The sequence below is a fragment of the Gossypium hirsutum genome, chromosome D11, assembly GCF_007990345.1.
Source record: "Gossypium hirsutum isolate 1008001.06 chromosome D11, Gossypium_hirsutum_v2.1, whole genome shotgun sequence".
NCBI lineage: Eukaryota > Viridiplantae > Streptophyta > Magnoliopsida > Malvales > Malvaceae > Gossypium > Gossypium hirsutum.
In genome coordinates, this window is record NC_053447.1 from 30,697,268 (window position 1) to 30,721,217 (window position 23,950).

Below are 23,950 nucleotides of genomic sequence, written 5' to 3' on the forward strand. Positions count from 1 at the left end.
TTTTCCCTACCGGTGTCGTCTATTTATAAAAAGAAGAAGTAAAGCCCTTGTTGAATTGTAGAAGTTTATTTCAACTAGAAAATGAACTCCTAGTCTAAGTAGAAGTATAGGTGGCAACAACCCTAATTAATAATACTAGGATTTGTCGTCCCTCCCTTTAACATGAGGGGCTTTTGGGCCTCTCTCATATCGGGTCAAATTAGAAGTACTTCGTGAACATTTAACCTAGTACTTTATAATTCGATCCAACTCAATATTTTTTTCTATTTCCCCAAATAAATATCTCAATATATTTCAATTAAATGATATTATCAACCCAATTCTAATTCTGTTAAAATCATAATAACTTTACCGTAAAAGAATCTATGACGTATCGTGATTGAGCTCCCCTTAACTACATACCATTACGAAAGTAACTCAATCATTGCTCAACCAATAACCTTGTCATAAGTGTATTACCCTCATAGGATATCCTTAATCTCTTTGGGATAATATATGTTCTCCCAATATGATCATATTTTATCTCATGGTAACCATTACATCTTTTTTCATGAAAAGTCAATTACTATCAAATAATAATCAAGTCATTCATCACGAAGACAAATAACTCGTGGCCACGTTTACTTTTCACCATGTAATGCTAATGAGATGATATTATTTACCCATGTCTCGAGCTATGAATTCCACCATTGTGAATGACATTACATAATGCAAAAGTCGTGTACCCAACGCACCAAATTTTGAATCCTTATCTATTTGAACTCAGGCTTTTACTTACATCAAAGTATACAAGTCATGCATACATAGTCCGTCATTCACTCAAGATTTAGGTATGTCACACTATGAACGTCACAAGTGAATGAATCTATAAACGGATTCAAGATCTATTCTTCTTGGGTCAATTTCGATGTACTGCCAGTCTAGTCAGTCACATCTACGTCTCTATTTTTTGGGACTCATACGCTCCGATGTCCAAGATAAGACATCTCACCAATTGGACTTGATATACTACATATTAGTCTTTTAATCGATTTGCTCATTTTTTATTAGACTAAGGACATGTTTAGGTTTTGCTACAAATATAACTTTTTTTTCTGTATTACGATTCGACCACGTAATACAGCTTAGTATTAGTTAAACATTAAACAACCAATGAGTTAATATTTGCTTCTATTTTACTTTGCGTGCAAAACCCATATGATGACAATTATACAAAGTACATTCATGTAATCTATGATTTTTTTTATTAACCAATCTACTCGAAAAAAATTACAAGTGTATATAAAAGAATATACTACACTTAGGGCACCAGTTCAAACAAGAAGTCTGACTTGGGCTTGTAGATGTGAGTTGGAGTTGGAGGTGGCCCAGTTTGCATTGCCACCAATCAACACATTGATAACCATTTGTTCCCCCTATTGCCTACCGGGGGCAAGTCCGTTGTTGTCCATTGTAACCACGTAGAGGGATGGATTGCATGGAGGACGAAGGTCTTGGTGCATAAGAGCGGAAGGTTTGGCATTCTTCTGTTGGATTTCTTCACTCTCAGCAAATCTGCAAGTAATTTCATATAGTGTGGAGAATTTTTTCGACGAATTGTTGATAATGTTGTACTTGAAGAATTTGTGGGTTGTGCTAGCATTGAAGGCTTGGTTGGCTAGACCATTTGAAACCCTTTCTGTGATCATTGTAGCTGTAATGAAAACCACACAAAGTCATGAAGGGATTCCCCCTCTTTTTAGAGGATAAACATGAGGTAAGCAATGGATTGTTACAACGTCTTCTTTGCCAAAAATTGGTTCATGAACATATTAGATAGTTGGTCGAAGGTACGAATAGAACCTCTTGGCAGGAACAAATATCACGCTCATACGGTATAGGTAAGTGTCATAAAGATTTCCAAACACTTGATTTCTTCCAATGCCTCCAAAATGTTAATATGGTTGTTGTAGTGGGCTAAGTGATCTTTCAAGTTTCCTAGACCACCATTTGAGACCTTAGGAAATTTAAAGGACCAAAGGAGGTTATAGCCACCTCAAAATTATTGCAAAAACTCAATTTTTATTACTCACACATTTTTTTAAGAAGATGTCGTGATTACGAGTGCCTTTGGTCCTACTTCTTACGAAGGGTAGATTGGATGGTGTCCCCCTCTTGAGGCTGTCAGTCTCTCGTCTTGAGTTCCACAATTAGCTACTTATTTTGGGCATTCTTTAAGTCCAATAGGCCTTGGTGTTCTTACTATTCCTAAAATTGGCGTTGTTGTTCAAAGAGTTGCGCTTCAAGGTGGTGCATCTTTTCTTATATCTTAGTGACTTGCTGTTGGGAGCCAGAGTTTTGGTGTTGAGAGGCTTAGTCGGTAGGAGTGGTGGTAGTAGTGACCTAAGAGATAAGGCATAACATCAATGTAAAGGTAGGTGTTGGTACAATGAGGCATAGACATCTCTAGAAAAATAGTAAGAGGCACTAAGTGAATGCTAAGACTGTTAAGACTGGCTTGGTGTTGTCTAGTCAGGGTTTATGGTTAATTGTTGGGTAACTGGTGCAAGTGGTTTAATTGAAGTAGGTAGTTGAGTCTATGTTTGGTCTGAAGGAAGCTCTATTGTAGTATTTATTGGGTTTGTTGGTTTAATAGGGGTTTCAATTGAAAAATTAGCCATGGTTCAATCCACATTCACCAAACTAGTTGTTAAAATTGGAATTCAACAAGGGAAGAGATAATGAGGAGATAGTGCTGATGACTAGGAGGCCGATTCACTAGAGTTAGGCAGAGAGTTGGATTAAGTAGAGGATAAAGGAGGAGAAAAGGGTGTAATGCTAAGATATAAAGCTTAAGATAGTTGAGAGTTGGGGAAAATATCATCTCTTCAACGTGCCTTAGGGTATAATGGTTCCCTCTTGGAGATAAGTGCACACCCATTAATAGCGAGTGACTTGATGAAGGCGTGAAATACATGAATGATTGGGACCACCCGAATGATACAAGTCGAAAAGCCATCCGTGAATGTTTCTCAAATTGCTTCACGTTGCCATGTATCCAAGTCAAGTAGAATATAACAATTATATATTAGCCTTCGTGATAAGATTCTTACAAATGTTTTCTTAGGATGTTTATAGACCTACATTTGGTAATTAATATTTAATTTCCATAAATACAATTTTTATAATTGATCATCCTCGAGCTTGGATCTTCAATCGTTGAAAGAAAAAGTACAATTTTCTGCACTCAAAGTAATGAATACGATTCTTTTGTCACCCATGGGCCGCCATGCTTTTACTTTGATTTTTCGAATAAATATTAAAATTATATTTTGATTTAATGTTGAATATTATATATTAATTGTATTTTATACAATTTTATATATGAAATTTTGATTTGATTCAATTTTTATAGATTATTAACAACATCAATATTATATTATTTTACTTTTATATAATTGTGTACACACAAATATTATATTAATCCAATTTGAAATAAATAGATGCATTTCTTTATTTAAATATGTACAGTTGAATTAAAATAAAAAAAAATTATTTAAAAATATGAAACATTATCAAAATTTCTTATATATTTACACCAAATCAAAATTTATATATTAAACTAACATTAAACTAATTTTTTTCATAAATTTAATATTTATCCTTTTACTTAATTTTTTTTATTTATCATCATGAAAGCATTACATTATTTCCTATATACAATCCAAAATAAACCCCACCGGGACTCATTGCAATAAAGTTCCATTCTCATTGCGAATTTGATAATGTTCTGTGGCCGGAAAATGAAAGAAAAAGAAATCTTTTAATTTCCCACTCCATCATTCATTTTCTTTTATTTATTTACAGGTAAAAATAAAATAAATCAAAATTTTCTTCATTTTATTTAAATAAATTCTATCTACTTTTATTACACTCAGATCCAAAATGATCTGTCTTAAATCATTACTATTTTGAAACCTAACATAATATTTAATTTATATTTAAATAGGAAAAAATTTAGTATACTATCAATAGACTTTTTAAATTTCACAAATAGAACCAATGAGTTGAAAAGTGTTTTATAATGGTGTAATATAATATTAAAAAATAAAGATTATGAAATAAATAAAAAAAATACAGTAGCAGCATACCAAATACTAACCTATTTAAATATAAGAGAATGATTGAGCAAAGGCATAAGGCAACTAACAAATTACAGCAGTCAGGAGCATGTTTGAGCAGACCAACATAGCACACAACACACCACACAAAGAAGCAGATATCAGGTACCCCATTTGTAAGTTCCTTAGACAAACTAACACGCTTAAAAAATCTAAAAGATTTTACACACATAATTTTCCTCACTTAAGTTATCTTGAAACAGTTATCCAATATTGAATGATATGAGTTTATTTACTAATAGCAAAATTATTTAACACTAATAATTTGTTTTTATTTTGAAAAAGATTTCCCCGTCCATTCTCGAAGCCCATTTCATAATTTAAATTCATGGTCCAACTAAAAATAATGCATTGAAATAATATTTAATTTTTATTAAAAACTATCAAATATTAAAATATTATGTTAATAAAATTAAAATTATGAAATATAAATTTTCAAATTTTAAATTCTATCATTATTAAACATCACAATTATATTATGCTATTTTGTTTTGAAAAGATAATTATATAAGAAATAATTTTATAATATAAATTCAAGCCTCACCCAATTATATTAAAATTAATTTTGTGACGAAATGATAATGTGATAGTTCTTTAATATTTACAATTCTAAAAAAAAGTAATCCTAAACATTTCCGAATTAAAATGCTCGACACATGCTAGAAATGATTGAAAGGGCGTGCGAAGAATCCTGAACCCACAAGAAAAAAAGAAAAAGAGTTGTTAGATATGAGAAACTGTGATCCCTACACCTACTCAAATTCTCTCAAGTAAAAAAGAAAAACATACAGGTTAAGAATATCTTAGATTACCCAAATTGCCTTTAATAGAGTTGAAGTTGTCGTGTTCATCAACATTTCTAATTTCTCTTTTTCTTTTCTTTTCTTTTTCCAATTGTCAACTCAAATTTGTCGCTTTCTCTTTCCCTTGAAAAAATATTCTCCAATGTGTCCAAGACAAAAAGATACATGCTTGTAAGATGAAGCCAGTTCCTTATACCAAGAGGCTAAGATTTATAAGTAAATAGGATTTTCAAAATGGAAGTTTGGAGATAAGAAATCTAAGATAACAAATAATTAATGGGGTAGAAAAATGAATTTCATAACAAGTAAGAGAGAAATTTGTCGCCACAACAGTAGTATTCCATTTGTTTTACTACACTTCCTTATGAACCAAGGAGAAAATGGTTTTGCTACGAACTGGAAAATTTTGCAATCCTCATAATTGAAATCCTCCATTAAAACTCTCTCTTCTTTTCTATTTCTCGAGAAGAAGCAACACCTAAGGAAATAGTTTTCCTTTTTGGGTGAACCATCTACCCAAATCTAACTACTAACCTCCACAATCTCTCACCCAAGTCGACTCACCAAACTGAAACTAACTTAGTACCCATACCATTACCTCATCGCCAAATTACTAACAAAAGCACACAAAATCCCAAATAATAAAAAACGGAGAGAGAAAGCGAAGAAAAAGAAGAAGAAGAAGAAGGACCTATTTTTGGGTTTTTTGAATTCTTGAACATTGGGGCTCTGTTTGAGAATTCAAACGGTGAATACAGAGAGGAGGTTGAGTAAAAGGACATATAAAGAAAACTAGGTCGATTGGAATCAATGATAGAAATTGGGTCGAAGGAAGTTTAAAAAGCATTTTTGGTTTTAAGAGGTTTTCTGGTTTATTTTGGGAAAATTGGGGCTAAGAATGTCAAAGAGGAAAGGAAAGGCTTTGCTTTGGTGTAGAAATCCGACTGAACGATGCTTCGACGGAGGTGTTGGCAGTCGGAGGAGGCTGCTACAGTTTGTAGTTTAGTGGAAAATTAAGTTTTTTTTTTTTGTTAAGAAAGGAGAAAAAATAAGGCTTACTAGAATTAGTATCAAATTGTGTAAATTTTAAGAGTTATTTTAAAAAATATATATATAATCAAATTGATATAATAAATAAACACTAAATTTTAAATTTATTAATTATGTCAATTGTATCATCAAAGCAAGAGATTATTTTTCCTTACCGAGTTAATGGAATTAAACCAAAAAAAAAAGAAAAGAAAAAAGACGAGCAATATTAATTAAGTAACAAATTCCAAATCACAGGAGAATTATTCTCACGTTCAAAAGCTATGCGAGAGGTTGTTTTTCAGAAGGGGCTTCTTCCTTTTTTGCATCTATCCTCTTCTCATTTTCAGATTTTTATCTTCTTTGTCTTCAAAGACCACTTGTTGTCTCTTCCAGTGCACCTCGAATTCACCGAATTTATTTATTTTATACCAAATAAAGGAATAGGGTCAAATTCTGTATAAAAAGAATTACATTCTGCTGTGACCAAAAATTAATTATCCTCGTGACTAAGTAAATTGTAAAGAAATATTTTATAAAGAAAATTGCAAGCAAATAAATAAATGGAATTTTCAATGATAATGGAAACAAGAGGAATCAAAATATTAAATAGAAAATTCGAAATAATGAAGAAATAATTAATATGAGGAAAACTCTTGGCTTAGGTGTGATATTAGTCTCAGTATTGGATTGATCACGTATTATACTAGGTTTTTCTTACTCATTGAAAAGTTGGTTGTAGTAGTTAAAGAACAATTTTATATCATCAGCTTTTTTTTTGTTGGTAAATTAACTGTGACTAGTTCAACAATTAATTATTGCCAATCGAACAATTATAAGAGACATTTTTAGAATTTAATTTGTCAATAAATTTACAAATTAGAAAGGCTTAACTTTAAACAACAAACTCAATTGAGTGGTATATTTAAATTAAATCACCATTTCGATGGTACCACTCAGTCACCTAATATTCACTCAATTTATGTTAAATTATTGTTGTTATTATTATTAGAATAAAAAAAATCCAATTATGGGTCTAGTTATTCTAATTAATTTTCTATCCTAAATGCTAAACAAGTGATCCTACTTGAAATGATACCGCAAACAATAATATAGGAATTGAACCTAATCCCATAAAATAAAGAATGACTAAATATCAATTGAATAAGAGAAGATGAATACTTGAATCTCACAATCATAAAAAAACTGGAACTTTTATCTATGTTCAGCTAGAAAATATGAAAATTAACCCTCATTATTTTATAAACATCGAAAATAATACTTTTTTAAGGGGATCTGGATTATTTTATTATTAATAATAAAATAATAAAATAAACCAACCAAACAAGTAGAAAAAATTCAAAACTAATCAGAGAAAATATCGAGACTAAATGAAACAAAATAAAACAACCCAACATTGAGTTGGAATCCACTCGATAGAGCATTCTCGAATTCTATCATTTCTAAGGCCCCACTCACTTCCCCTTTCTATGGACAATCACTAGCACCACGGAATCCAAAACGACAGCCTTTGTTCCTAGGTAACAATCATACCGTTCACTTCCCCTGATCTTAATCGAGGCCCCCCAAAACTCGTCGAAAACTCGAAGAACACAACAACCCATCACCACCTCAAAAGAAACCCCCACCTCAAATAGCAACAATCCTCAATACCCTTCCCCACCTTCAAGCCTCGTTAAAGTTCCTTGTCCACCAACAAACACCCAGTGTGATGCCATCAGAGATCATCTCCACCATTTCTTCCCCCTTCCCCCACATGTTGGTTGTGTCGATCGTTGTCCACCGCATCCCTCACAAAGTCCGACACACACCCTTCCAAGTAAGTACTCCCACCTCTTCTCAACCCCTTTCTTGTTAATATATGTGCAACTCTATTCGCATCTCAAGGATCATGTCTAAATAAGCATTTTGGGAACCCCTCTACTTTTTTTCTTTGCATCATATATATAAGCCCCTATAACCGACCCATCTTCACTCCAGGACCTCATCTTTTTTTATTACCGACAGGGAAATCTATCCCTAAACTCATTGCGTAAAGACATGCAAGGGCCTCCGTTGCAAAACTCATAGGTATGTGATAGTTTACAATTGTTATTGAGCCCACCACTTGACCCCCCCAATTTCTAATAACTATCCCTGTGCAGGATCTCCTATCATTCCTTTGAAATGTTGCATCGAAATTTATTTTGAGGAAATGAGCCTCTAGGGGCTTCCAACATTCATTCTCAACCCTTCGAATAGGTAATTTCCTCTGTACCACATCATCTTCTCTAATGTAGGACTCGACCCTTTGTATTTTATGTTTTGAGATAATAAGATCATCCTGTCATGAATTAATCTATTTCTTGCGGACCACATAAACCATAGGGTACAAATCACAATCCTGCATGTAGTAGTAGAGAATGTGGAAACAATGTAATTAAGCCATTCTTGCAAAGATCCATTAGCAATATCATCAGGCCATTCGAAATCTAACTTTCTCCAAATTTTCGCTACGGAAGGATACCCTCTAAAAATATGCTTAGAGGTTTTGACATCTCCTGTAAACTTCGAGCACATTGCTGAACTTCCCAGCCTATTATTGTACAAATTATAGTACCTAGGGATGTGATTTTTAAAGATTCTTCATACTATAATTTTTATTTTCTCTGGTAAATTTATTTGCCAGAGCTCTTAAAGAAAGTTGTATGATTACCGTTATTACCAGTAGACTCAGCATTTTGAATTAAGATCTTATTCGTTCCTTACAGTAAAGTCACTCGACAGCTCCTCCCCTCAAACCACCATGTCCTCTTGCAGATTCCCAGCAATAGGAATACATCGTAAGCTTTTAGCAATTTCCTCATCCAAATACACAATAAGTTGTTGCTCATCCCACTGTCTTTCTTGATGATTAATCAATTCGGACACTAACCGAATTGGTGAGTTCCCTTCACGTAGTTGTATTTTCGGTTTAGGCAGCCTAGGAACTCATATGTCCTCCCATATTCTGATATTGGTCCCATAACCCACTTGTTAGCCCAATCCACTTTGGAGCAAACCCCTCGTAACATAGATGCTCTTCTAGGTATATAATGGGTAAGTACCTCTAACACCCCTTACCCGGTTCGGTCATCGAACCTGAGTAATAGGATCTACAAACAAATACAAATCAATTACATGCAATTTATTAATCAAAATCTAAATAAATATTTAATCATATTACTATAATCAAATATAATAATAATTTGCAATCTATATGAACCTATTTATGAACTCCATGCATGAAATAAGATTGAATTTGTAAAACTTTCAAAATCTAGTACTGGTATTGATATTAAATAGCTTGGTATCGATACCATATCGATACCTTGTTTAAGATCGATACCAAATCATCATACTGTTTGTTTTGTAAAAGAAGGGTAACGATATTTTTATGAAAAAGTATCGATACTCATAAATATCGATATCATTTTGGCATTCTGTTTGTTTTAAAATTGTTCATATAGTTAGGTATCGATACCAAATGCTAAAATATCAATACTTAAGTTCAAAAATGGTAAAAATCTATCTTTAAAATATCTATTTCATGCCCAAAGCACCTAAAACTCAAATGGTACCCTTTGGAAATAATTAATACCTGAAATCATCAATCAAAATATATTAATCCATAAACAATTATCCTTATATTTAACTAATTATCATTATAGCATTATCAACAATATTTATACAAAATTTTATCACATTCATACAATATCAATATGCCCTTAATGACACCTCAAACAACAATCAAACATGCATTCATTCAACCATTCAAACAAACTCACATTTAGCTCCCTCTCAATCATATAACTCATGAGCTAAGCATTAGCAAAATCATTCAAAGTTAGCATATGCATACCATCTATCAATATATAATCATGCACCAACCAAAAATATCACCTAACTTATTATTCCCACAATCATCACGCCATTATGCACATAACCAAACTACTTTAGCAAGATAACATCAATTTGACCAGTTCCATCATCCACATATATAAACACTTATACACATAACATTCAAATACCATCAAGATACAAAATGATCATATTAACTAAAAAACTTCCTAGGTACATGCCAAGACAAAAATTTAAAACATCACCAACACTTGAGTCCGAGACTATTACTGGATGCTGAGTCATTGATTGATTCTTTAAGTAACTATCCTGCACAAGGAAAACAAAATAGTACGCTGAGTATAACTTGATGGTATTTCTATAATCCAAACTTTTAAAACATAATATAAGTCATAATGATGCATAAACTTAATTAAGATAATATGCAATATGTAAACTCAATAGGCTAATTCACATAGTCATTAATCCCGATATGCTCATTTTACCAATATTAAGACATAGCAATCACATTTCATAAGTCATTTGCAAATTCAACTAATGTAATGACACATTTCATCTCAATTTCTCATTTCAAGTGTTCATTGAACAAATACAATCAATATTTCATAATTTAGTACACTATTTCATATTCTACTTCACTGTAACACCTATTACCCGTATCCAACACCGGAATAGGGTACGAGGCATTACCAAAACACATACACTTGTAAACGTATTAAACCGAGTTATAAAATTTCATCTAAATTAAAACTTTTAAAATAATTAACATGCTTCTATAATTTTTCATAATATATCCTCAAAATATTATAATCATAATAATTAGGGCCTACGAGACCCGATACATACTCATGCAATTCAATGCTTCATTTTCATTTTATTCAATTCGCAATTTCTCATGCTCACAATTTAAATCATATCACTAGTAATTTCCATTTAATTCACATACAATTCAATGATATTAAGTTCAACACTATTGCGTATTTACCATTTATCTCAATGTTTATCAATTATACCATTCAGTAACATATTTTATGAAATTTTCAATTTTGCAATGAAAATATCACTTTAGCTTAAATAACAACATCATCCTGTTATAAATATACAACCACTTATCCATTTGCTTTAATTCTTTTGGGCCAATTTGTCACTTATCATCCTTAATCAAATTAGGGAACAGTTACGGAAAATTGAGTACTTCATTACCTCTTGGCCATAGTATAACTATGGTCTTACGTATGATCACTTATCACTTGTTCCTGATCAGATAAGTGTAGCTAGGCTATCACTTATCACTTTGTCACTTGATCAGATAAGTGTAGCTAGACTACCACTTATCACTTTTTCACTTGATCAGATAAGTGTAGCTAAAGCTACCACTTATCACTTTGTCACTTGATCAGATAAGAGTAGCTAAGTTACCACTTATCACTTTGTCACTTGATCAGAAGTACTCAAATCCGGCGTTCCACTCAATTTGATCATTTATTCAGTTTTTGCATTTTTATTTTATTCTCATTTCAACAATAAATATATATTTCATCATACATTATATAATTCATGAAATTAACATTTAATCATTAAATTTCAGCCATATGAACTTACTATTTCATTATCTTTCCACACTTGTTCCTATGCACATCACACAAGATATAAACATATCATTCAACCATAGTTGCAAGCTAGTGTATATAAACATAACTCTTTTTGGAACTAACCACATGATAAACCATTCATGACATTATTTCATGTCAAATCATATACCGAATATACCATACACACATACTATGAAACTTTATTTTCACATACGAGCTTAAACCATAACCAATAATACACAAATATAAGCATTATTCATATTTCATCGTTTTTCAGTTATAATCAAACATATGACCAATTATATACAAATCATTCATATATTTCCCAATTTTCCTCAACCTCTTCTCCATTTCTCATTCTTAATGTGTATAACATTTAAACAATATTATTCGTACTTTCACTATTTTCTTGTATGTAAAATTCAAGCTGTCCGTCTAAGTTAGAGTCACCAAATTATTTTTCCCCGGAGATACAGAACTCCAAATTAATATCCGTAAATTTTCTCTGAAACTAGATTCACATATTTTTTTACCATAAAAAATTTAAAATTTTTGGTTTAGCCAAATAGTACAGTTTATTCTTTAAAGTTTCCCCTGTTTCGCTGTCTGACAGTTCTGACTTCTCTTCACTAAAAATTAATTATCTCATTGTACAGAATTTAGATGATGTTTTCATTTATTTCTTTTGAAAATAGACTCATTAAGAATTCTAAGCATATAAACTATAACTCATAATTATTTTTGTACAATTTTTTAACAATTTTCCAAAGTCAGAACAGGGGATTCTGAACTCATTCTGACTCGGTCTAACTAACCTCAAATATCTCAAAATTTACAATTCTATTACTTACACGGTTTCTTCTATGAGAAACTAGACTCAATAAGCTTTAATTTCATATTTTATTCATCCTCTAATTCAATTCCTACAATTTTTTTGTGATTTTTCAAAGTTAGACTACTGCTGCTGTCCAAAACTGCTTTAGTGCAAAATGTTGGTTTTCATTTTGCCCCAAATTTTACAGTTTATACAATTCGGTCCTTTCTCAATTAACCCTTCAATTAATCTAATTTTCTCAATTAATACTTTACCTAGACATTATAAGTTGTTACACAACTATTGAAATTCAGAATTTCCACATATAACTCTATCTTCAAACTCTTTTACTATTAGGTCCCAAACATTCACTTTCTATTCAATTCTTTCAATAAAATCAGTATATGAACAATTTAAAACTCTAATTCAATGCTAAATCATCATATACTTCCTGCACATATTCATAGCAACTTTCAACTTCTTTTATAGAATAAAAAACTAATGAATTCAACAAGTGGGCCTAGTTGTAAAAGTCACAAAAACATAAAATTTTCAAGAAATAATCAAGAATTGAACTTACCTGCAGTAAAAATGAGAAGAACCAGCTTAAGGAAACCCTTCTATGGTGTTTTTGCTGATGAAAGTGCAGAAAAATGAAGAGAAATCTAGATAATTCCACATTGGTCGTAACTTTATTAAGTAAATTTTGTAATATTCTAATTTTGCTCGTAATTCTCCTTACTTTGTTGCTGATTTCATGCCTTTGTCGTCCAGCCCAAATAGACCTTGGGTCTATTTGCCTTTTAAGCCCTCTTCCTTTTATCATTTAAGTTATTTAATCATTTCTTATAATTTTGCATTTGTTACAATTTAGTTCTTTTTGTTCAATTAATTATCGGAACTTTAAAATTTATTAACGAAATTTTAATACTAACTTTTTAACACTACATAAATATTTATAAAAATGTTTATGGTTCGGTTTAAAATCCCCGAGGTCTCGATACCTCATTTTAGATTCTAATTATTTTAATATTTATTTCTAGTGTTCTATTCACTATTTCAAAAATTTTTCTAACATCACATTTAACTTACTAAATTAATAATATTTTTTTACTCATTTGTCGAATTTAGTGATCTCGAATCACCGTTCCGACACCTCTGAAAATTCAGGCCATTACATTTTTTTCTCGTCGGATTTGTGGTCACAAAACCATTGTTCCGACTAGACCCAAAATCGGGCTGTTACATTCACATTTCATTTCATTCTATACCATTTGCTATTTTAATAGAATTATAATTTCTATATCATTTGCCATTTCGAAATCATTCTCGATTTCACCATTTATTTCCCTATTAACATGACTCGGACGAATACATGGATCCAACCAACACACCAGTTTAGCACCTAGAGTTGCGCCCAATGCTATTAATAAGTTGACACCCAATGTCTCATCGGTTAAACTAAAACAAATTGGTACCTAGTGCCTCATTGACTCGTAGTCGAAGTAACCCTGAGCTGTTTCTATCCTTTGGCATTCCAACTATCCAACTTTGTCTGAATAGTTAATAGGTTTTTCATTTCATATTTCATTATCAATCAAATTTCAATTCACATTTATTTTAATCTTATATACATTTATTCAACATATGACATCAATAGATCAACCTAATATATACTCAATTTCACATTTACATAAATATTTACAATTTTCATAATTATTAAATTTAGTCCCCAGAAACATCAATTAGTTCAATTCAATCCAACTTATCTCATCATCACAAAATGACTCACTCATATTCTTACAATGTTCACATAGTTCAAAATACAAAAATTTACAGGTAGTTTGAATTATAGAAACACAAACTATAAACTCCGTGTTATTCGTCGACAACTTTGTCTTTTCCTTTCTTTTTCGAGAAATCCGTGTCTACATTAGCTTAAATTAAAACAAACATAATAAATTATCAATACACAACCAAATTTGGATTCAATTACTAAATTATGCCACTTTTGCATTTTATTCAGTTTAATTCTTAAAACCAAGACTAACATAACTTTTACATTTAGCCCTCTAATTTTATGCTGAATTCATTAGAGTCCCTATAGGACTTCTTAGTCTTCAATTGTACAACAAATTTCATAATTTATGCATTTTAGTCCCTATTACACAAAATCATCAATTAACTTTATAATTTAGTCCTTTTTCACTTGTAACCTTAAAATCTATCAAAATAACACTTCAAACTCTAATTATTCAACAATGGTAACATTATCAATTTTTAACAATATTGAAAAATACGACATGGGTCACCTAGTTTAAGCTCCCAAGATTCTAAAAACATAAAAATTACAAAAAAAAAGACTAAATTGACTAGTCAAATAAAGCTTGGAACCTTAGAAACCCTTATCCGAAAGTGTTTCTCTTCTCTTCCCTTTGGTTTCAATTTGATGAAATGAAGAAGATAGCCTTTTCTTTCATATCATTATTTTATTTAATTACTTATGTTTTATTTTATTTTAACATAAATTTTTATGACAATTTTCTTTATAAATTTTCTAAGCTACCGTCCATTATACTTATAAGTGATATAATTACCACTTTAGTCCTTACTCCATTCCCAAATAATAAAAACTTATATAAATTGAAAATTTGACACTTTTATGTTTTAGTCCCTAAACCCTAATTAAGCACTAATTCAACGAAATTACCTTATCGAAATTCAATTCACTTATAAAATACCTCCGTAAATGTTTAATAAAAATATTTATAGTTCTATTTTACGAAAACAAGGTCCCGAAACTACACTTTCTAACACCAATGCCTTTCGGGTCATTATAGTACCTAGATTTGCATTCATGAAATCAGTAGACGGATAATATATTACTTTAAGTGACTACGCTAAAAGTGAATCCGAATATTTAATCAAACGCCACCCTTATTTCACAAGTAAAGCAATATTAAATTTCGCCAAATTTTTAAAACCCAAGTCTCCCATCCTCCCTTAGCTCACACAACTTTGCCCACTCACACCAATGAATATCCTTTCTTCCCCATGCTTTTGCCACCAAAACTAACTGATAATACATTCTAAATCCAAGCAAAACGAGGCTGGTAATAAGAAACATGACATTGCAAAAGTAAGGATGGCTTGTAAAACACTTTTAATAAAAACCTCCTTACCCCCCTACGACAAAGGTCTAACACACCAACTCGCAATATGGCTTCTTAAACGATCATTTACAACCTGAAAAGCCCACCTTTTATTATAGCCCACTATGCTGCTTTGGATCAGTAGAGGAACGAACCCCAATACATTCAACAATACTTTCCCTACTACATTCTTCGACATTTGCGCTGAAATAAACAACTGATTTATCAAAATTAACACATTAACTCGACACATTCTCATATTCTGCCAAAATCTATTTTAAAATCATAGCTCCATTTTTTATCATCTTCCTAAATAGAATACAATCAACTAAAAACAGTAAGTGTGAGATTTTCGAGCCCTTTCGATGGATTTTGCTCTCCTAACCAACTTTTCCCAGAATGTCATTAACATAAGGGAAGACAATCCCTCACTACAAATTAGAAACAAGTAAGGACTAAGGGGATACCCCTGACGAAAATCCCTTTTAGGAGAAAAAGTCCCTTCCCAACTCACCATTCAAACCACAAAGTAAGACATCGTGCTAATACAACCACCTATCTTATCGAGAAACCCATCTTCAACATTATCTTATCTGAAAAAACTCTACTTCACCCTATCATAAGCCTTACTAATATCCATTTTAAAAGTGGAATGACCTAATTTATTCAATCTCTTTTGTTTATACACATTGAGAATTTCACATGCAAGAAGAATATTATCTATGATTAGCCTTCCTGGAACAAAAGCGCTCTACGCTTCATCCACACACAAATTTAACATTTTTTGTAACATATTCACCATTGTTTTTGAAATGATCTTATACAAAATGAATCATAAAATAATGGGACGAAATTGTTGTATACACGTAGGATTTACAGTTTTTAGGATAACGATTATATTTGTTTTATTAATGTCAACAAGTGACTTACCTTCATTCAAAACCTCAAGGAAATAGTCCCCAATGTCCTGTCCCACAATGTGCCAGCAATTCTGATAGAATAGTGTTAGTAAACCATTCGGTCCCAACATTTTTGTTGGCGCCATAGCTCTTAAAGCAGTAAAGACTTCCTCCTTCTTATAGCTAGCATCTAGGAAAACATTCATCTTATCAATAATGCATGCTTCCACCCCCTCTAAAATATGACCAGAATTACCTCTCCCTGCGAAGAAAAAAGTTGCATGAAATAGTCATTAGCAATGGCAAACAAGTCATCTCTATTTAAAACAGTTTACCTATCACCCCTTAAACCCTTAATTTTGTTTGTTCTTCGCCTTTGCGACCCAAATCGAAAGAAAAATCCCGTATTCCTGTTCCCCAATGTCAACCAATTCACCCATGCTCCTACTACCAATATAGTTATTCATTGTCAATTTTAAGATTCATTTCCAACTTAGTGCCTAAAAGATTAGAGAGATTCTCCTCATCTCTATCACCCTCATTGAGATCCTCCAGCCGATTTCGTAGCCCCTTAATTCACCCCTATTCCTTGATCTCAAGTGAGTCACCCAATGATTCAGACCCATACACAACGACATTAACTATTGGATAACACTCCCTCTACCATTCTTCCATAAATGACTAATCTCAACTTCACACGACTCCTCCAATGACCAACAGGAATCAAAGCAGAACCTCTCCACCTTTTGCCTTACCATCCTTTGTATCGTATCTATCAACAAAAGTAAACTATTAGAGAATGAATGAGGTAGATGACTCAATGAAGAACTAGAGAATTGCTCCCACCAAACTGCATTCACAATCCCCTTATCCAACCTGATAATACTCTAACATGACATACTTTTATGTTCTAATTGCATATATATTTTGAGTATAATCTTACTAATTTGAGCTTTTTATAGTTTTTTATTTTGTAGGGACTAAACTGCAGGCAAAAGGAAATTTGAAGGCGAAAAGCTCGAATTTAAAGACAAAATGAGTCAGCATGCAAAATAGGGAATAGATGGTGCCGAAAATACAAAGTGCAACAAAGTTAGGGAAAAAATTCAAAGAATAGATTTATGAACAGAAGACTATTTAAATTCAAATTTTATTTTTAGGATTATTATTAGGATTATTATGATATTATTTAAATTTAATTTCAGATTACATCTTTATTTATCTTTTAGAGTTTAAATAGGAACAAACTAGATTTTCTATGTACTATAAATAGGGGATAGAGTGACATGAATATTGATTCATCTTTTTTGTAAAAAGTTCATTCCCTTTAAGGCTTTAGCTTTTTTATTTTTTCCCTTTTCAATAAATTTTATTCCACTACACTTGTGTTTCTTTTCCCGAGCCAATAAACTCATCTAGCCAAAGGTTGTCGAAATTCCCCAAAAAAGGTTTATGAGGCTTAGAACCCGCACTTAGCCTTCTCAACAAGTATTCATAGTTTCTTCGTATTACTAGACTGACACTTCCATCAATATCCTTCCAAAAGTGATCTTTTCATCTTGTGCAAGGAACAGTCGTTTTGTCTGTTTTGGGAAGGTTGCACAGTTAGTTCTCTAATTTATTGCATTAGTGGTTGTCAAGCCCAAGAGATGAAATAGCGTGGCATTCGCCATTGAGAAATGATGATCTAGTGTAAGACAATCCCACAAAAGTGACAGTTGGCTAGAGTCAGGTTCTTATAAATCGTAAATCTAAAATCTAAGTGGAGCTAGTGGTCGTAGGCGTCCTCTTCCAGTATAACTAGCTTTTTCTATTATGAGAATGATCACCTAAAAGCCTAGGATTGAACTCTAGGAGGATCGAGATAACCGGTGGCTGGAATCCCTTAAATCAAAGAATCTCTTTCCTCAATTCTGGTTCTTTTTACAATTTCAATTTCAATTCATCCATATTTTTAATTTTCTTTTTTATTTTTCTAGGTACACCGTTTTTCATGGGTACGACTGTGCTAGGATTTCGAGAAACAAGAAGTTGTAGCAATCCAGTCCCTAAGGATTTGACATTACTTCCTTTATACTATTCTTTTCATTCTTCCATAGGGATAGGTTATTTTTAGTATTTTCAACAACATACCAAATTTTGGCTCCGTTGTTGAGGACTGACGACATACTAATCTTATTTTTTTCTTATAACCATATCTGCTTCAGGAAATCTTACATTCAATTCTGAAATAGAAAAAACTACGAGAGCTAATCACAAAAGAACTAAGCTACGAAAAAAGCAACCAGAGGTGGTAGGAACTTAGAGTAACCCACCACCGAAAATAGGAGTAGACGACGAAATTGAGTCTCGGGTTAACGAAAACCCTACTCAAACATTGAAGAACCAAAAAATAGGAGTCGATCCACCAGAAGAAGTACCTAACGCTGGTTTAACATAAACCCGAATTTAGCACAATAACCTATGGCTCAAACGATTCAGTAAATTACCGAAGCTCATGCAAAACAACAGCTGTTATGTATTGCGTATCCTACTGTGGATACTAAATTTGAACTGAAGTCAAGATGAATCTAGTTACTGCCGACTTTTCATGTATTACAAAATGAAAATCCATACAAACATCTAACAGATTTTCATATGGTTTGTCTTAGTATGAAACCTCAGGGCATAACTGAGGATCAAATCAAATTACGTGCTTTCCCTTTTTCCCTAGCAGATTCTACTAGGGAATGGTTATTTTATTTACCTCATGGATCTATCACAACATGGGCTAATATTTCTTTTTTGTTTCTTAACAGATTTTTTCTAGCATCATGCGCAGTTGAATTAAGGAGGGAGATTGTTGGGATAAGGCAAAAAGATGTGGAGTCTCTTTTCGGCTATTGGGAGCGATTTAAAAAGTTGTGTGCAAGTTTCCCACAACATGGGATAACAGAATAGTCTCTGCTCCAATACTTTTATGAAGGCTTGAAGCCTATAGAAATGAATATGATAGATGTCGCTAGTAGAGGGATATTAGTTAACATGACCCTCTATCAGGCAAGGGACTTGATCTCCACGATGGCTGCAAATACACAGCAATTTCGAGACAATCTAGAACCCATTAGAAGGGTTCACCAGCTAAGTAATTCAACTTTAGAAGATAAAGTTGATAAACTTACTAATATTGTGAATTCTCTTTTTACAGTAAAAGCAGGACTGATGCAACTATGCGAAATTTGTACAACACCCGAAAACAACTGACACATGTCCTAGTTTGTATGATGATACTATAACTCATTTGAATGCTGTGAGGAACTTTTCTAGACCGCCTCAAAGGTGATATGACTCTTATGCAAGTACATATAACCCAAGATGGAAATATCATCCTAACCTGAGTTATAGTAGAAACCTGCAGCATAACCAACCATACTAAAAATGGTTTCTACAACAAAGGAAGATTCAAGTACCTCTTTAGAAACCATGGTCAATAAATTAACAACTAATATGCTTGATTTCCAACAGCAAATACAACGACAAACTCTTGATTTCCAAAAGGAAACAAAAGATTTTCAAAAGAAAATCGAGGCGTCTATAAGAGAGTTGACCACATCAATTGAGAAAATGAACTCACAAGAAAACCTACCGTCACAAACGGAACCTAACCCAAGACAACACTCAAATGCAATGACGTTGCGAAGTGGAAAAGTATTGGAACCAAATCCTGGCAGGAATCTTGATCAAGATCCATTGCCCATAATTCAACCTCCATTCCAGGACGGTTGAACCAACATCGGAGAGGTAAGGAGGAAAAAGATATCCTTGAAACATTTAGAAACGTGGAGATCAACATACCATTATTGGATGCCATCAAACAAATTCCACGATATGCCAAGTTCCTTAAGGAGCTTTGCACCAACAAGCGAAAATTAACTGGAAATGAAAGAGTAAGTGCTGGTGAAAATATATATGCGGTGTTGCAGTGAAAGATGCTAGCAGAATGTAAAGAGAAGGGCATGTTTGCAATACCATGCAAAATAGGGCACTTAGGAATTAAAAAAAGCTATGTGTGATTTAGGGGTCTCCATAAAGGTAATGACTTTTTTTATTTATGAATCACTTAACGTGAGTTTTTTTATAAAAATAAGTGTTATCATTCAATTAGCAAACAGATCTATTGTGCATCTCGAAGGAGTCATTGAGGACGTATTAGTAAAAGTCAACAGACTTAACTTTCCTGCTAACTTTTATGTGGTAAAAAGGGAAGAAAATAACGCTTTTGGGTCTTCGGATAACTTGTTGGGACGACCTTTCCTTAGTACCGCAAGTACTCAGATTGACATGCGTAGCGAAACCCTCACGAAGGAGTTTGACGGGGAGATCGTGAAGTTTAACATTTACGACACTATTAGTCACCCGAGTGAAATCTTGAACGTAAACTGTGTTGACATAATTGACTCATTAGTAGAAGAAACTTTTGAGTCACCTTATGAAGATAAACTTGAAACATTGTTTGACGATAATTTCAATTTCGGATCTATTTGTGAACCTGTTAATGAATTATCGGCTCCTATGAACACTAAACTTCTACCTTCTATTGTGTAGGCACGAGATCTGGAATTAAAACCACTTCCTGAGCATCTCAAGTGTGCATTTTTGGAGAATGATGAGATCATTGCTGACTTAAAAGGGATTAGCCCCTTGACATGTACATATAAGATTTTCTTGGAAGAAAATACGAAACCAAAGCGAGAGGCGCAAGGACGATTGAACCCAAATATGTTGGATGTGATTAAAAAAAGGAGAATTTCCAAGCCCATACGATCGAAAGATTTCAGCTGGAACAGCCCCAATACTAGTTGGGGCGTCAAACTAACGACGTTAAACAAGCGCTTGTTGGGAGGTAGCCTAATTTTATTTTATTTTATTTTATTTATATATTTTATTTTCTGTTTTTTTTATTTTCTTACATGTTAATAAATTTTATCTATCTTCTTATATCTAGGAGAGTCGAGGAATCGACAAAATTAAATTTGGAAACGGACGAAAACAGTAACGAAAACGACATGTAGAGTGTTCTAAACCCTTTCTTTTTCATATTATTTTTCACATTGAGGGCAATGTGATTTAAGTAGGGGGAGACATTCCTCATTATTTCTAATGTTTTATCTATTGTATTTATTATTGTGTTATTGTTACTGCTGACTGGTGCTTGTTTTTTTCCCATATTTATTTTTTTTAGTATATCTTGCTCCTTTTTATGCCCAAGATTTTCACTAGGAATTACCCACTGTTTGACCTGCAAGCGTGATTCTTGTCTACTGAGTTATGAATTTTCTATATTGATTTCATCTTCACTGTTTTATTTCTATTTAGGCTATGATTAAAGAAGTTAACCCTATCTTGCTTATAGTAGAATTGATTAAATCTAAATGCAAAGAGGACACTTAATACAAATGTATGGTAAAATTATTTTCATGAATGATAGGTAATTTCCAAAACTTATTTTTAACACTTGATTGTTTTTCCTAGTCCTCCAAAATTGAATTTTTGTTTCATTAAAAAAATAAAATAAAATAAAATCTGATGATTCCTTGGTTATGAGCACATTTTAAAACGTGACTGACTGAGTAACCGGGGTAGGGGGCTTGGGTTTTCATCCTACTTTGCATGAAAAAGTTGTGTGGCATGTTACATAAAACTCCTCTAACCGAAATTTAAAAAAAAACTTAAGAGTGTGTTGGGAGAGTAACCGGGGTGGGGTGCTTGGGTTGTCATCCCTTTTCATGTCAAAAAGGCCAAAACATTCTTAACCACAAATATATATAATAAAATAAGAATGTGTTGGGCTGAGTAACCTGGGTGAGGTGCTTGGGCTGTCTTCCCTCTTTGCGTCAAAAGGGCCAATACATTCTTAAGAAAAAACTAAAAAAAAAAAGGAAAAATTTTATTTGGGAACTAAAGGGGGAACAAATAGGGTGTCTTGGTATGTTTAGTAAATTACCTAATTTTCATGAAATAATCCAAGTCGATTTAACTTTTGTGTGTTTAAGATTCGAATAATTTTCGTGTTTACTTAAATCAAGCTAAAGCTTCTCTTTATTTTTCATATGCATTATGCCTAATTTTTATAAAACTTTGGAGTGATACTTCTTTCATGGTAAAATCTAAATTACACAATGGGATGGGAACCATACTTGAGGGCAAGCATGGGCTAAGTAGGGGGAATATGATAATACTCTAAAATGACATACTCTTATGTGTTAATTGCATATATATTTTCAGTATGATCCTACTAATTTGGGCTTTTATGGTTTTTTATTTTGTGGGAACTAAACAGCAGGCAAAAGGAAATTTGAGGGTGAAAAGTGAGAATTTACACACAAAATGAGTTAGCATGCGAAATAGGGAATAAATGGTGTCGAAAATACAAAGTGCCAAAAACTTGGGGAAAAAATTCAAAGAAGAGATTTATGAACAGAAGATTCTATTTAAATTCGAATTTTATTTTTAGGATTATTGTTAGGATTATTATGATATTATTTAGATTTAATTTCAGATTATATCTTTATTTATCTTTTAGAGTTTAAATAGGAAGAAACTAGGTTTTCTATGTACTATAAATAGGGGATAGAGTCACATGAATATTGACTCATTTTTTCTGTAAAAAGCTCATTCCCTCTGAGGATCTAGCCTTTTTGTTTTTTTTTACCTATTTCAATAAAATTTTATTCCACTACAATTGTGTTTCTTTTCTCAAAAGCATGAGCTACTAAACTCATCTAGCCAAAGATTGTCAAGATTCCCCAAAAAAGGTTCATGAGGCTTAAAACTCACACTTAGTCTTCTCAATGAGTATTCATAATTTCTCCGCATTACTAGATTGACACTTCTGTCAATGTCCTTCCAAAAGTGATCTTTTTATCTTGTGCAAGGAATAATCGTTTTGTATGTTTTGGGAAGGTTGCACAGTCAGTTCGCTAACTTACTGCGTTAGTGGTTGTCGAGCCCAAGAGATGAAATGGCGTGGCATTCGCCATTGAGAAATGATGATCTAGTGTAAGACGGTCCCACAAAAGTGATGGTTGGCTAGAGTTAGGTTCCTATAAATCGTAAGTCTAAAATCTAAGTGGAGCTAGTGGTCGTAGGCGTCCTCTTCCACTATAACTAGTTTATTCTGTTATGAGAAGAGTCACCTAAAAGGCTAGGATTGAACCCAAGGAGGATCGAGACAATCGGAGGCTAGAATCCCTTAAATTGAAAAATCCATTTCCTCAATTCTGTTTCTTTTTACAATATCAATTTCAATTCATAGACTTTCAATTCGTTCATATTTATAATTCTATCTTTTTTTATTTTTCCAGGGTACGCCATTTTTCTTGGGCACGACTGTGCCTAGGATTTCGAAGAACAAGAAATTGTAGCAATCCAGTCTCTGAGGATTTGACCCTACTTCATTTATACTATTCTTTTCATTATTTCATTGGGGTAGGTTATTTTTCGTGCTTTCAACGACACATCACAACCGTTCTCTAATATTATTTTCCACAAAATTCTCTTATTCCTATAGAAACCAAGGCCTTTCATACCCTAAAATCTCTAACTGGCAATTTGTTAATACA

The 23,950-nt window shown here is 32.6% G+C and overlaps 1 long non-coding RNA gene across 3 annotated transcripts; it reads left to right on the forward strand.

The window, feature by feature from the left end:
• Positions 1–7,312: 7,312 nt before the first annotated feature.
• Positions 7,313–23,043, forward strand: LOC107891843 (uncharacterized). Of its 3 annotated transcripts, none has more exons than XR_005920419.1 (6): positions 7,313–7,832; positions 8,021–8,083; positions 8,158–8,254; positions 17,312–21,231; positions 21,334–21,396; positions 22,669–23,043. It is a non-coding gene; the product is annotated as an uncharacterized lncRNA (long non-coding RNA). The 3 variants fall into 3 exon arrangements; XR_001682321.2 differs by lacking the exon at positions 22,669–23,043 and having other exon boundaries at positions 7,317–7,832; positions 17,312–17,441; positions 19,148–21,231; positions 21,334–21,520; XR_005920418.1 differs by lacking the exon at positions 22,669–23,043 and having other exon boundaries at positions 21,334–21,520.
• The last annotated feature ends 907 nt before the right edge of the window (positions 23,044–23,950 follow it).